The sequence below is a fragment of the Bos taurus genome, chromosome 3 (genome assembly GCF_002263795.3).
Source record: "Bos taurus isolate L1 Dominette 01449 registration number 42190680 breed Hereford chromosome 3, ARS-UCD2.0, whole genome shotgun sequence".
NCBI classification, from domain to species: domain Eukaryota; kingdom Metazoa; phylum Chordata; class Mammalia; order Artiodactyla; family Bovidae; genus Bos; species Bos taurus.
In genome coordinates, this window is record NC_037330.1 from 116,879,824 (window position 1) to 116,895,174 (window position 15,351).

At 43.5% G+C, this 15,351-nt stretch overlaps 1 pseudogene; it reads left to right on the plus strand.

The window, feature by feature from the left end:
* Positions 1 to 561, plus strand: LOC513039 (40S ribosomal protein S16 pseudogene; annotated as a pseudogene).
* Positions 562 to 15,351: the final 14,790 nt, after the last annotated feature.

Consider the following 15,351-nt stretch of genomic DNA (forward strand, 5'->3'; position numbering starts at 1 on the left):
GGTTGGGGCGCCGCGCAGTGAGGATCTCGTCTCTGCGCCTTCAGCCATGCCGTCCAAGGGCCCTCTGCAGTCGGTGCAAGTCTTCGGACGTAAGAAGACGGCCACAGCCGTGGCGCACTGCAAACGAGGTAACGGCCTCATCAAGGTGAACGGACGACCCCTGGAGATGATCGAACCGCGCACGCTGCAATACAAGCTACTGGAACCTGTTCTGCTCCTGGGCAAGGAGCGATTTGCTGTGGACATCCGCGTCCGAGTGAAGGGTGGTGGTCACGTCGCCCAGATTTACGCCATCCACCAGTCCATCTCCAAAGCCTTGGTGGCCTATTACCAGAAATATGTGGATGAGGCTTCCAAGAAGGAGATCAAAGACATCATCATCCAGTATGACCGGACCCTGCTGGTAGCCGATCCCCGTCGCTGCGAATCCAAGAAGTTTGGAGGTCCTGGTGCCCGTGCCCGCTACCAGAAATCCTACCGATAAGCCCGTCATGAAGCCCAGCGTTTCCCTTTACAGCACCTTTATAATAAATGTTGTGGGATTTAAAAAAAAAAAAAAAAGCACAGCAAGCTACCTAAAGAAGATGTGGGGGATATCTACAATGGAATATTATTAATCTATTAAAAAAGAACAAAACAACGCCATCGCAGCGGCATGGATGGATCCAGGGATAGTCATACTGAGTCAGGCAAGTCAGACACAGAAAGACAAATATCATAGGATATCGCTTATGTGTGGAATCTTAAAAAAAAATGAACTTATTTATAAAACAGTAGAGTCACAGATATGAAAAACAAACTTATGGTTACCAGGGGATAAGGGGAAATGGATAAATTGGACGATTGGGACTGAGATACACACACGGCTATACCCTGGTGGCTTAGTGGTAAAGAATCTGCCTGCAAAGCTGGAGACCCAGGTTCAATCCCTGGGTCTGGAAGAGCCCCTGGAGAAGGGCATGGCAACCCACTCCAGTATTCTTGCCTGGAGAATCCCATGGGCAGAGGAGCCTGGAGGGACACAGTCCATGGGGTCTCAAAGAGTCAGGCACGACTGGAGCGACTGAGCACTCACACACATGCGCATACATAAAATAGATAACTAGTAAGGACCTACTGAATAGCACAGGGAACTCTACTCATTACTCTCTGATGACCTCTATGGGAAAAGAATCTAAGGAAGAGTATGTGTATATGCATAACTGATTCACCCTGGTGTACACCTGAAACTAACACAGTATTGTAAATCAACTATACTCTCATAAGAATTATACAAAAATAAAATAAAATTAATTAAGCATAGCAAGCTATGAAGGAAAACATACACAGATAGTGGAAGGACATCCGCTTTGTCATTTGTCTAGACGGGGCCCTGGCGTCATTCTGGGAAAGGCCCTGCCCGCTTTCACCACGTGTTTCAAAGGGGCCCCAATCTTCCTGCAGAACCGTCCGGCCCCGCCTCCGCTGGTCGATCCAGGGAGGGTGCGGGCCACAGGGCTCCGCGCTTCCGGCCCCGGGTTTCCAGGTCGGGCCTGGAGCCGCTGTCTCCGGATCCCAGGAGGGGCCGTGTTTGCCGCCGTGGGGAGGAAGGCTTCGAGAGGGAAGGAAGCCGCCCGGAGAGGAGAAGCATACTGTCAGCTTCCTGGTTCCCGAAGTCCAGACCCCGAGCCTGTCCCGGGGCTGGTCTCATCCTACCTACCTGCAGTCTCCCTTTGATCTTGTGAGCCGAAACTTACTCATTTTTAATGCTAATTTGAATTAGGATCTCAAGATCAGTGATCAAAGAAGTCTTGCCTGATCCATTAATAAAAACTCTTCACATAGCAACCTGCTAATTTAAGTCCAAGGGTAGCAGATCAGTCTGGCCATCGCAATAATGACCACGGCAATTCCATGATCACTTCTGCTATAGTACAGATGGACCCTGTCTTGATTTCCCTGGATTTCTCTTTTAAATTATCGTTGATTTAAATGTTGTGTGAGTTTCGGGTTTACTGCAAAGCAGTTCAGATATATACTGAACAAATTTATATATATATTTTTCAGATCCTTTTCCATTAATTCTTTGAGTTTTCTTAGAGCCACTTTTTCTAATCAAACAGACAGGAAGGCGTTGTCACAGGGTGTCACATGGACTCAAACGCCTGCCATGAAAATTAGACATTCAGTGATCTCTCCAAAGCATCCACCCAGCGAGACACGGGGGAGGGCTTTGCTTCCTAAGGCGAGTCTTCAACTCTAATGGTTCAGGGAACACCTCGTGACAATACAGGCTCTTGCAAAGAATTGCCTAACGAGAGGAATTTCCTATTTATCTTGCTTAAATAACTTTGGGAGAACATGTGAGCCCCCCTCCATTTGGGGGAATGAGAAGATGCATGGAGCAGAGGTAGCCTGCCAGCACTGAGCTGGCTCTAGGAAAATCTGTGTAAATAGCCCAGTTAAAATTATAACATTCTTCCTAGAATTTTGTGAGCTGTAAACCATGCTCTGCCGATTCATTTTAAGGATGGCAAACCCAACTGTGAGAGTGGCCAAGAAACTTTTTGCAGTTGATTGGAATTCAAAAATTCCAGCAAGGAGATGGATGTTTGGTTTTATAATTATCAGACTACCCAGAGTCCCAATTTTGACTCTTTTTTTTTTTTTCTTAGCTTTGAGATATAAATTTCCATCTGTAAAGAATGGGTGGATTGGTGTGTGTTCTTTTTTTTTTTTTTTTTAACAGTCTTAGCCTTAGGCATAAAGTCAAATGTCTTCTCATTTTAGCTTCAATGTCATCTCGATCGATTCATTTATCCCACAGACACGCACTGAGGATTATTGTGTGGAAAAGTGCCGTGAGGGGAGGATGCATCAGACAGAAAGGCGTCCCTCCAGGCCAGGCGGGACCTACAGGGAGCCTGGCGCAAATTCTTGGGGAGGCCAGGAGAGGGCGCCCTCGCCTCCTTCCGGGAGGGCTCAGGGATTCCTGGAAGCCATGACCTCTGGCTGTGGGCCTTGAGACCTGGACACCGGCGTGCAGAGGCAGGTCTTTCAGGACGGGGAGGTTCCAGTTGCTTTTCAAGAGTGAGCTGAGGCTGAAAGCATGAGGATTCGTTGGGAGTCCGAGTGACAAGGACACAGGCTCCACAGCCCTGCCCCATGAGGGCCATGCCTTTTTCACCCCCAGAGGAACCAGGAGGTTCCCTCCCACAGCGATGAACTCCAGGCCCAGGGACCCGCAGACACAGCACAGGACAAGGGCCAGACCCTCACCTGGGCTTCCCAGGCCGTATAGTAGTAAAGAATCCACCTGTCAATGCAGGAGATCCAGGTTCCTTTCCCAAGTGCGGGAAGATCCCTGGAGAAGGGAATGGCTACCCCACTCCAGTATTCTTGTCTGGAGAATTCCATGGACAGAGGAGCCTGGCAGGCTACAGTCCATGGGGCCTCAAAGATCAGGCAAGACAGAAACTGAGCACACATGCACGCCTGCGACCCTCAACTAGCCTGAAAGGATGTGGGGTTAAATAAAGCCCACCTCCTGAACCCACTTTGTAGAGGACGGGTCCTCTTCTGGACCCCTGCCCCCTCCCACCTCCTCCCCTCTCCCAGTCCCCTGCCCGCTCCAGCCCCCGTCTTCCCCCCACCCCAGCTCACTGTCCCATCCTGTCCCTCTCCTGCCCCCTCGGCCCCCACAGAAAGCAGCAGCTGGCACGTGCCCTCTGGAATACTTTCCTAGAACCGCTGTGACAGAGCACCACGAACAGGAGGCTTAAAACAAGAGAGAGGTCTCATCTCTCAGTTCTAGAGGCTGAACGTGCAAAATCAAGGTGTCAGCAGGGCCATGCAGCCTCTGAAACCCCTGGGAGAGGGACCCCCTTTCTTCCTTCAGCTGATGGTGCCCCAGGCAGTCCTCACCCAACCTCTGTCTCTGCGTCACAGGGCTTCTCCCCGCGTGCCTCTGTCTTCTTACAAGGACGCTCGTCAGACCGGATCAGCGTCCCCCGACTCTTCTGTGACCTCATCTTCACCAATTACATCTGCAACAGGCCTGGTTCCTAATGAGGTCAAAGCCGGGCACTGAAGAATTGATGCTTTGGGGCTGTGGTGTTGGAGAAGACTCTTGAGAGTCCCTTGGTCTGCAAGGAGATCCAACCAGTCCATCCTAAAGGAGATTAGTCCTGAATATTCTTTAGAAGGACTGATGCTGAAGCTGAAACTCCAATAGTTTGGCCATCTGTTAGGAAGAGCTGACTCATTAGGAAAGACCCTGATGCTGGGAAAGATTGAAGGCAGAAGGAGAAGGGGACGACAGAGGATTAGATGGTTGGATGGCATCTCTGACTCGATGGACATGAATTTGAGCAAGCTCCAGGAGTTGGTGATGGACAGGGAGGCCTGGCATGCTGCAGTCCGTGGGGTCACAAAGAGTCGGACACGACTGAGCGACTGAACTGAACTGAGCCCTGTTTCCTAATAAGGTCACCTCTGAAGCCCAGGGGGTTAGGACTTGGACGAACCATTTTTGGGAAAGACAGTTCAACCCATTACACTCTCCCCACAGAAAACCAGAAATTTCCTCCAGAAAGAAAAACTCACTGGAAAAAGAGAAAAAGGTGAGAAGATGCTGATACAGAGGAGGTCCTGCAGAAAAATAGGTAGGTCTTCAGCCCACTGTGGAAAGCATCATTCAGCAAGCCCCATCCTGAACACAGATGAACTAAATTCAACTTACAGGAGAGAGAAACAATGTAGGAAGCAGAGAAAACTCTTCTACAGAGTAAGGATGGATATTCATAGCAGCTCCCGGAGAGAGAGTGCAACCATGAAACAAGGAAAGGATGCTACGTCTTAAATGAGAATATTTAGTGGATAAGAAAGCGTTTATCAGTAGTAAGTAAAAATAACATAGCAAATGTAACTCATATATGGATTCTAAGAAAGCCCAGACACTGAGTGTTGGGAGAGATGGGGAGATGTTGGCAAGAATTCAGTTACAAGTTAAATATGTTCTGGGGGCTCTAATGAACAACCTGGTGATAATAGTTAATAAAACTGTTTTGGACACTTGAAATTTGCTGAGAGAACAGATCTTAAGTGTCCTCACCACACACACACACAAAAAAGGAACTGTGTGAGGTCATGGATGTGTTAATTAGCTTAATCGTGGTAATATGCAAAAAAAAAAAAATACTATAGGAAAACTAAAAAATTCAATAGAACTCAGCCAGTATCAGGAAAGACAAGAAAATTACAGGCTCACCCAAGAGGTCCAAAATCTGAGAAACAGAAGTACAGAATGAAAGAACAGAAAACAATAGGGATGAAATTAGCAAATAAATAATACAAAAATAAATAAATAAATCCCAGAATTGGAGGGTCTGAGTTTCTGGACAATAAATGAAACAAAGAATGAAAAGGGATCTCTGCCAAGGCACATCTCTGCCACAGTTCACAAAGCACTGCAAACAAAGAAAAGAGTCTAAAAACTTACAAAAAATCAAAAAGAGAAAAAGGGGATTGAAGGTTTAAACAAAGAATTAGGAAGAACTATTAGACGTTCTCAAAAGCTGTACAGAAAACAAGGAGACCATGGAGCCATGCCTTCAAAAATCTGTTAAAAATAAATATTTCCATCCTAAAATGCCACATCCAACCACCTATTAATCAAAGGGGCCACAGAGGATGAGGTGGTCAGATGGCATCATCAACTCAAAGGACAAGAGTTTGAACAAACTCCAGGAGACCGTGAAGGACGGGGAAGCCTGGTGTGCTGCAGTCCATGAGGTCAAAAAGAGTCAGACTGAGAGGCTGAACAGTAACGAAGGGCAGAGTAAGGACACCGTTAGGCGAGATTTCAGAAAATTATTTTCCAGTACCTTTTCTCAGGAGACTACTAAAGGATGTGCTCCACCAAAATGAGAAGGAAAACCAGAAAGTGGAAAACAAGGGCTCTGAGAGACGGGAATCTAACAGAAGAAGCAGGAAAAGGGCATTTCCAGGTGTGAGTGCTTAGTCGTTCAGTCGTCTCCGACTCTTTGTGACCCCATGGACCATAGCCCGCCAGGCTCCTCTGTCCATGGGATTCCCCGGGCAAGAATACTGGAGTGGGCTGCCATGCCTTCCTCCAGGGGTCTTCATGACCCAGGGATCGATCCCGTGTCTCTTAGTCTCCTGCATTGCAGGCAGGTTCTTTACCACTAGTGCCGCCTGGGAAGCAGGTGGGTTATATAAAACAACCACCCGTGCAGAGCCTGGCAATCAACGAGCCAGGACCAAAACAAGAGGGGTAGGAATCCAAAAGGGGGGTTCTCAGGAACTTCGGAAGCTGATAATAGATACATGTTGTGCTCGATGACTATCAAAAGAGGCTTGGGGAAGAAATATGCATAGGTACAGAGACTAGCACCACAAAGAAGAGGTCATTAGTAATTCTCCTAAAAATGCAAACATGGAAGAACTGTTTAAGCCAAACACATAATAAAGTTATCAATAGGAAGAAGTCAGAAGATACTTGTGGCTGAAAAAGCTGAGAATAACAGTGTAAGTATTCCACATAGACGGAGACAAACATCCAAAGAAAGGAAAAAAGAGCTCAGATGGTTTCAAAAAGGGTAGGACAGAGAGTTTCTGGGTTTAGTTTATTTTTTTAATTGTCCCTTTTTAAAAAAAAAGAAAGAAAAACAAAATCAGGAAGAAAATCAAATAACTTAGCTGTGGGCTTAATACTTGGTTTCCAAAATTTCTGAAGATGATTAAAGGATAGAAAACTCTGAGAGGGGTTCCTAACAACCGCATCGAGTTATGTGTCCCCAAGTACTAATTTTTGATTTGGAGAAGTGGATTTTTTGGCTCAAAGTTTAAAACTTTGAGGCATAAATGTATATATACACTTGCATCATTGAAAAAAAGAAGTGTTGACATGCTTTCTTAAAATCCAAATCTCAATTCCCTTCAGCACAGCCTTAGCAGGTTATTGTATTAACCTGAACTTAACCAAAGGACATTTCACTGTGTCTTGATGTCTCAGCATTAAGGATTTGCACTATAGGAGGCAGGAGCAAGGGGAATGTTCAACTGAAGCTTTTCTCTCATCTATTTTTCTACAACTGAGTCTCTGCCATGATTAAAACAGACCCTGTTTTGTCAAGCAGAGTCCAATCTCTTCACAAACCAGTAGCAAACCCCCTCCTTGGTGATCCGAAGGGGAGGGTTATGGCGTGGCGTGGAACACTCCTTATGGAGCACAGTTGCACGCCAGAAAGAACAGTGCTGTTTACAAGTCGTGTCTGAGATTTACACGGACTGAGACGTTCTAGCTGTGCCATACCATTTTGCCTTCAAAAAGTGCTTTTAGTCTTTCCTCTAAGACAAAAGGCTTATTTAGGGAAGGGTTCCGAATCCTTCTAAACATTTCTATAAATATCTGGTTTCCATTAATTCTAAATGAACTGCCGTTTCTGTGTTCCAAGGAATTTTTCCCGCTTGGAAAAGAAGGTCAAAGGATAATTTTTAAAGATGTTCCCCAAATGTACCTTGTTTTGTCAGTGAAATTCACTGTAGCTTCTGTGTTTCAAAATATTTGAAACAACACACATAAAACGGCTGTTAAAGAATGCAACATGTGATCCTCTCAGCTACATCTGCATTGTGTCATTCTTTTTTTTTTTTTATTTTATTTTATTTTTAAACTTTACATAATTGTATTCGTTTTGCCAAATATCAAAATGAATCCGCCACAGGTATACACGCGTTCCCCATCCTGAACCCTCCTCCCTCCTCCCTCCCCATACCATCCCTCTGGGTCGTCCCAGTGCACCAGCCCCAAGCATCCAGTATCGTGCATCGAACCTGGACTGGCAACTCGTTTCATACATGATATTTTACATGTTTCAATGCCATTCTCCCAAATCTTCCCACCCTCTCCCTCTCCCACAGAGTCCATAAGACTGTCATTCTTTAATTCAGCAAACACTTAGCAAGCAGCAGGCACTGCATTAATGTAAGGATTCCATCTAATGAATAACCCGCTCCACCATGCAAAGTCTATCTGAAATTCCCAGTACTCTCTGCTTTTCCCTTGTTTACAAGAAAAAGAGGAAAGTGTGCTGTTGTGGTAGAGTATATTGTTGCTCCCCTAATAGCCACCCTCTTCCCCCAGAAGGTTATGCATTCCCTCCATTAGTTATTGATTTACAGCATCCAACTTTGTGCACGGGCTTCCCTGGTGGCTCAGCTGGTAAAGAATCCGCCTGCAACACGGGAGACCTGGGTTCAATCCCTGGGCTGGGATGATCCCCTGGAGAAGCGAAAGGTTGTGCAGATTCTAATTCTCATCCCGCTGTCAAGCTAGACTGAGTGACTTGCTCAGGGCAGTGGAGTGTGTGAGAACACGATATGGAAGACATGCCTCCCAGTCTCTGCAGTCCTGTGACTCTGTCTCCATCTGCCACAAAACCAGCGTGTCCAAGACAGGGGCTGCTTCTCCAAGCTAGAGGACGCAGGGACTTTTAGAGCCAACCCATAGCCAGTTTATGCAACATGATGAAAAGATAAGCATTCAGGGTTAGAAGCCGTGAGATTTAGGGACTGTTTGTTATCACAGCAGAGCTGACTAATAGACGAGCATAGAAGTCTGATTGCAACCACTACGCACTGCAAAGATGGCGGAAGACGGTCTGTGCCTTCTCTTTGCCTTAAACATGTCCAATTTTATGTCCTTGGCCTGGTTCATCACCATATGCTTAGCTCTTGGGTTTCTGTTGGGAGGCCCAGGCTCTGAACAATGGAGCCCAAGGTCGGTAAACCTCATCTGCCGTACGGTCTGAGTGACTTGCAGGGAGGTCTGCATCCTCGGGTGATAATGACCAGCATCAAGCAGACCCAATGCCAAGAGCATCACATGCTCTGGCCACCCTAACCTCACCAAGACCCCATAAGATGTTACTGTCATAATTGTCATCTACAGATGAGAAAACTGAAGCTTGGAACCATTAAGACATTTCTCCAAGTTCACCCTTCTTAATCAACGGCAGACAGAAATTTGAACACAGGCAATTGGTCCCTGCACATTCTTCCAAGGAGGGAGATGAAGAAAGACATCACCTGGACTCAGAGTTTAGTTCTAAAGGCACATGGAGGTCAGATAGGCTCAGTCAGAGTCCCACAACCCTAACCCCTATTTTGCTTCTTTCTCCGTTCATAGCTTTTTCTCAAAACTTCTTACTTCTCCCTCCTCTTAAAACATCTTGATGTCTGCTGAGATTAGTTCTGCAACGGAGCTGGCAGAAAATCAAGCTTCCTCAATTCCTAGCATGCAAACAAATGCACTGCCAAGCAAAACCACTTCTCCCAATTTAATTGGATGTTGTCAGTCAGCAAAGGAGACAAATCCTTGCTCTCAACTCGCTCTTCAGTTTAATCCCAAGAGTCTGTTCAACAGAAAAAGGAAAAAAACCTCACCTCATGTCAAAATGTGTCAGTCCAAAGGCTTCCCTGGTGGCTCAGAGGCAAAGAATCTGTCCGCCAATGCAGGAGACACGTGTTTGATCCCTGGTCTGGGAAGGCCCCACAAGCTGCGGAGCAACTAAAGCCTGGCACCGTAACTACTGAGCCCCTGGAGCCCGTGCTCTGCAGAAAGAGGAGCCACCGCAGTGAGAAGCCTGAGCAGCACAACCAAGACGAGCCCCCCTCACCCCAGCTGGAGGAAAGCCCCACAGCACCGAAGACCCAGCACTGCCAAACCTAAAGAAGTGAGTTCTTCTGGAAAATGTGTCAGTCCATAGAACTAGGGGCGCTGAGAATGGACGATCTCCTGAAAGAGCGTCTAAGACAAAGTATTTTACTGATGAGGAAACTGAGGCAGTAAAAGGCTTGTCAGGCCACGGGAAGACCTGGCTGCAGAGCTGGAGCGGGGACTCAGCCTCCCAGTTCCCCAGCCCTGCGAGTCACAGGGCCCGTCTTGATGACCTTCTCGTTTTCCTGCAGGTCTCCCTGTGGGCTGCTACATTCTCTCACCCTTCACCGCAAGCTTCCTGAAAAGAACACTGAGTTTTTCTCTATTCTGCCTATCTTTAGCCTCCAAATGGAGACAGCTTTTCCCTGCTTAAATCTTTGTCAGAAGATACACTGTGATGAGATTTTTCTTTCACGAAACAACCCAACCCTGGTTTTTCCCTTGAGTCATCCACAGCACCTAAGTGACTCTGAGTCACAACCCTCACAGGGAAGAAGAATTTCCTTTGCCTTCCTTCCTAGCTTTCTAGCCCTGGGTTCCTACCCAAAATTAAGGCATTTGACGTTTTTAAGGAAAAAAACAGCTTTAAAGAAAAATTACTTGGGGTCACAATTATTCAAGATAATGAGCATGTAGGTAGCCCAAGTTTAATGTACAAAAATTAAAAGTGGAATAAGTACAGGGTTGGGGGCAAAATTCTCTTCTTCCATTAGCCCAAAATAACTGTGAGATTGTCCCAGACTTGGCACGAATTTTCAGCATAGACTGCTGAATAGCTCCACTGGACTCTGGGGGTTGTCAGTACCCTTAATTCACCCATGTCCCAGGACAGAAGCACCCAACAAGGCAAGCTTGGCCCCATGGTCCCACTGAAGCTCATAAGCTCTGCTCCGTCAGCTCTGACTGCTCTCCCCATTCCTGTCTCCATGGTACCTGGCTTTTCTTTTTTTAATTGGAGGATAATTGTTTACAGTATTGTGTTGGCTTCTGCCGTACAACAACATGAACCAGCCATAAGCATACGTATGTCCCCTCCCTTTTGACCCTCCCTCCCACCCCCCAGCTCACCCTACCCATCTAAGTCATCACAGGGCACCAGGCTGAGCTCGCTGTGTTATGCAGCACCTTCCCATTAACTGTCTGGTGTACATATGGTAATGTACCCTGACTTTCTTAACTGCTCTTCTAGTACCAGCCAGTGATCATACCCTGGGTTTAAGAAGGCAGGGATATCAAAAACATATATATTCATAAAGAAAGGACGATCATCAGAGAAACAATAAATGTGTAAGCAAAACAAAACAATTTTTCTCATTCTTAATATAATAGTTAACTGCTCAAAGTAATAATAAAAACATTTGGTGATTATAGCTTATGGATATAAATTAAATAACAGCAATGTTGTAAGGGATTGAGGAGAGAAATTGGGAATACTCTGTTGTAAGATATCTTCATTGTCTGTGGAACGATAGAGTAGTGCTTGAAAGTGGACTCCGATGATTTGTAAATGTGTATAGTGAACTCTAGAAAGGCCATTAAGTACTTTTTAAAATGTATAATGATATCCCTGGTGGCTCAGACAGTAAAGCCTCTGCCTGCAATGTGGGAGACCTGGGTTCAATCCCTGGGTCGGGAAGATCCCCTGGAGAAGGAAATGGCAACCCACTCTAGTACCCTTGCCTGGAAAATCCCATGGACAGAGGAGCCTGGTAGGCTACAGTCCATGGGGTCGCAAAGAGTGGGACACGACCGAGCGACTTCACTTCACTTCACTTCAAGGGAGGAAAGAAAATTAAATCATATAAAATTCTCAATGAAAACCAGAGAAGGCATAAAAAGGGTGGGGCGGGGGGAGAAGAGAAATAAAGACCAAGTGCAATAAGTAGGAAACACTTAATAAACATAGGAGATATTAATCCAGCTACGTTAGTAGTCACTTAAAATGGTAATAGTCTTAACGTGCCAAGTAAAGACAGAAATTGTCAGAAAGTATCTTTTAAAAAGATCCAACTGCATATTTTCTATAAGAGCCCCAGTTTACATTTAAAGACTGAGATAAACAGACTGTAATAGGAGAAAGACACACCATGCTAACATTTATCAAAAGAAAGCTGGAGTAGCTATATTAATTTCAGGCAAAGCAGACTTCAGAGCAAGTAAAATGATCAGGAATAAAGAGGGGCATTACATAATGATAAAGGAGTCATTTCTCCAGGAAGAGCCAACAGTCCTTAACATGTATGCGCCTAACAACAGCGCATCAGAACACATTAGGCAAAACCTGATAGAACTTCAGGGAGGAATAAACAGATCTCCTAGGAGACTTCAATCGCCCTCTTTCAGTAATTAATAAATCAATCAAATAGCTAAAGACATAGGTAACCTGAATGTCACTATCAATAATTGTGGTCTAATTAACATTTATGATATACTCTATCAAAAAACAACAGAATAGACATTTTTCTCAATGTCTGTATTCACCTGGAATATTCACAAAGATAGACCATACTTTGGGCCATAAAGCACATCTTAGCAGATTTAAAAGAATAGAAATCATATCAAGTAAAGTATACAAGTAAACTTTAACAGAAGTTGAAGTAACAGAAAAATAGCTGGAAAAATCTCCAAATATTTAGAGATAACACACATTTCTGTTGTAAATAACAAATGGGTCAAAGAAGTATCAAAGGAAATTAAAAACATTTTAAACTATATGAAAATAAAGTATAATTCTTAAAAAGTTGTGTAATGCAGTGAAAAGCAATGCTTAGAGGAAGATTTGTATCATTAAATGCATATATTAGAAAAGAAAAAACATCTAAAATCAGTAATCTAAATGTCCACTTTGAAAAACTGCAGAAAGAAAAGCAATTTAATTTATTTCTTAAGTTGAAAAGAAAGAATAAAAATTAGAGCAGAATTTGAGGAAATTGAAAATAGGAAAATAATAGAGTAAGTCAAAACAGAAATCTGTTTCTTTAAAAGGATAAATTAAATTAATAAACTTCTAGCCAGTTAGAAGCTGGAAATCAGGCAAAAGGGGAGAATACACAAACTGTCACTCTCAGAAGTGAAAGAGACGCCATCAGTACTGATCCCACTAACATTGAAAGAACAATGAGAGAATACTTTGAACAAGTTCTTTCCCACCACCCACAAATCTGACAGCTTAGATGAAATGGACCAACCTTGAAAAACAAAGAACAAAAGTTTACACAGGAGAAACAGATCATCCGAATAAGCCTGTATCTAATAAAGAAACAGAATCAATAGCTGACAAGTTCACAAAAAAAGAAAGGAAAACAGTAGTTCCAGATGGCTTTACTGATCAACTCTACCAAACATTTAAGGAGAAATGATGCTGATTCTCCACAGTCTCTTCCAGAAAATAGAGGCAGAGAAAACACTTCAGAACTAATTCCATTAAGCCAGCTTGACCCTATTACCAAAACTAGATAAAGACATTATAAGAAAGGGAAACTGGAGACCAATATCTCTCATGAATATACATGCAAAAATCACCAATAAAATATTAGCAAATTGAATCTAACAATTTGTAGAAAGAATTATACACTATAATCAAGTGAGATTTATTTTAGGAATGCAAGTCTGTTCAACATTTGAAAATCCATAGGCTGAAGAAGAAAAATCATATGATCATATCAACTGATGCAGAAAAAGTATTCAGTAAAATCCAGCACCCATTCATGAAGGAAAAAACTCTTGGCAAATTTGGAATAGAAGGAAGCTACAGAAAGTTTATTGCTATCATAATTAGTGATGAAAAACTGGACAATTTGCCCCTAAAATCAAGATGTCTTCTCTTACCATTCCTAATAACATTATAATGGAAGTCTATATTAGTCTAATAAGACAAGAAAAGGAAATAAATACACAGACTGAGATGGAAGAAACAAAACTGTCTTTCACAGATGACATGATCATCTAAGTAGAAAATACCAAACAACCTAACAGCAGCAACAGACAGAATAAATTACCTAGAAAAAATAAACAAAAGGAGTACAAAATTATACTCTGGAAACTTCAATACATTATTGAAAGAAATTAAGGAAGAATTAAATAAATGGAAAGACATCTTGCATTCGTGGATTGAAAGAGTCAATATACTGAGGTGGTACTGCTCTCCAAACCCATCTAGTGCAATCCTTATCAGAATTCCAGCTGACTTCTTTGTAGAAATCGACAAGCTGCTTCTAAAATTCATATAAATCTTCAAGGGACCCAGAGTAGCCAAAACCAGCTGGAAAGGGGAGGATAAAGCTGGAGGATTCACTCCTTCCGATTTTAAAGCTCACTATTGATACAAAGCAACGGTAATCAAGATGGCATGAGACCTGCGTAAGGGTAGACATAAAGATAAGTGGAATAGAATGGGGTCCAAAATAAACCCTTACATTCATGTTGAAATGCTTTTCATCAAAGGCACCAAAATAACTCCAAAGAGAAAGAATAGTCTTTTCAATCCTTGGCATTAGGACAACTGAATATCCGCATTCAAAAGAATTAAATTTGATCCCTATCTTACATCATATACATCATATATAAAAATTAACTCAAAATGAATCTAAAAGCTAAAATGATTAAAAAAAAAAAAACGAGCTAAATCTTCATGACTTTGGATTAGGTAGTGGTTCCTTAGATATAATCAAAAGAACAAGGGTTCAAAGGAAAAAAACAGATAAGCTGAATTCATCAAATTTTTTAATTATTGTGCTTCAGAAGCTTCAAGAAAGTCAAAAGACAGAATGGAAGAAAATATTTGCAAGTCGTTTGTCTGGTAAGGAATTTGTACCTAGAATGTATAATGAGCTCTTACAATTCAATAACAAAAAGACAATCCAGTATTTTCAAATAGATAACAGTATTTTCACAGGTATTTCTCCAGAGAAGGTATACAAAGGGCCAATAAGTGTATAAAATAAAAAGACACCCAGCACCACAGCCTTCAGGGAAATGCGATTCAAAACCACAGCGAGATACCACTTCACACCTGCTGGGGCAGCTTAGATGGTAAGTACGGGTGAGAGTATGAGGAAAGTGGAACCCTCACACACTACCGGTGGGAGTGTGAAAGTCCACCAGTTTGGTGAACACTTGGGCAAGCAGCCTGGAAGCTCCTCAAAAGGGTAAACATAGAGTCACCATAGAAGCCAGCAAGTCCGCTCCTAAGTATATACCAGAAAAGGAAAAACATACATACACACGCCCACAGCGTGCACACAGTGTTACAGGTAGCATTATTCAGAATATCCAGAGAGTGGAAAGAACACAACTGTCCACCTACGGATGAGTGCGTGGATAAAATGTGTCATACCGATACACTGGAATATTATTCAGCATTAAAAAAGAATGGAATACTGAGCTGTGCTACAGTCTGTATTAACCCTGAAACTGTTACACTAAGGGAGAGAAGCCAGTCACACAGGCCACATACTACATAATTCCATTTACACGTGTTGTCCAAACAGGAGAATCAGCAGAAACAAGAACATTAGTGGTTGCTTAGAGCTGGAGGCTGGGGGGAGGCGGGGGAGAACAGAACAGAACAGACCAACACGTCCTGCACACGGACAAGCAGGGGCAGGGCGCAGGGCGGGGCACGACTGGCC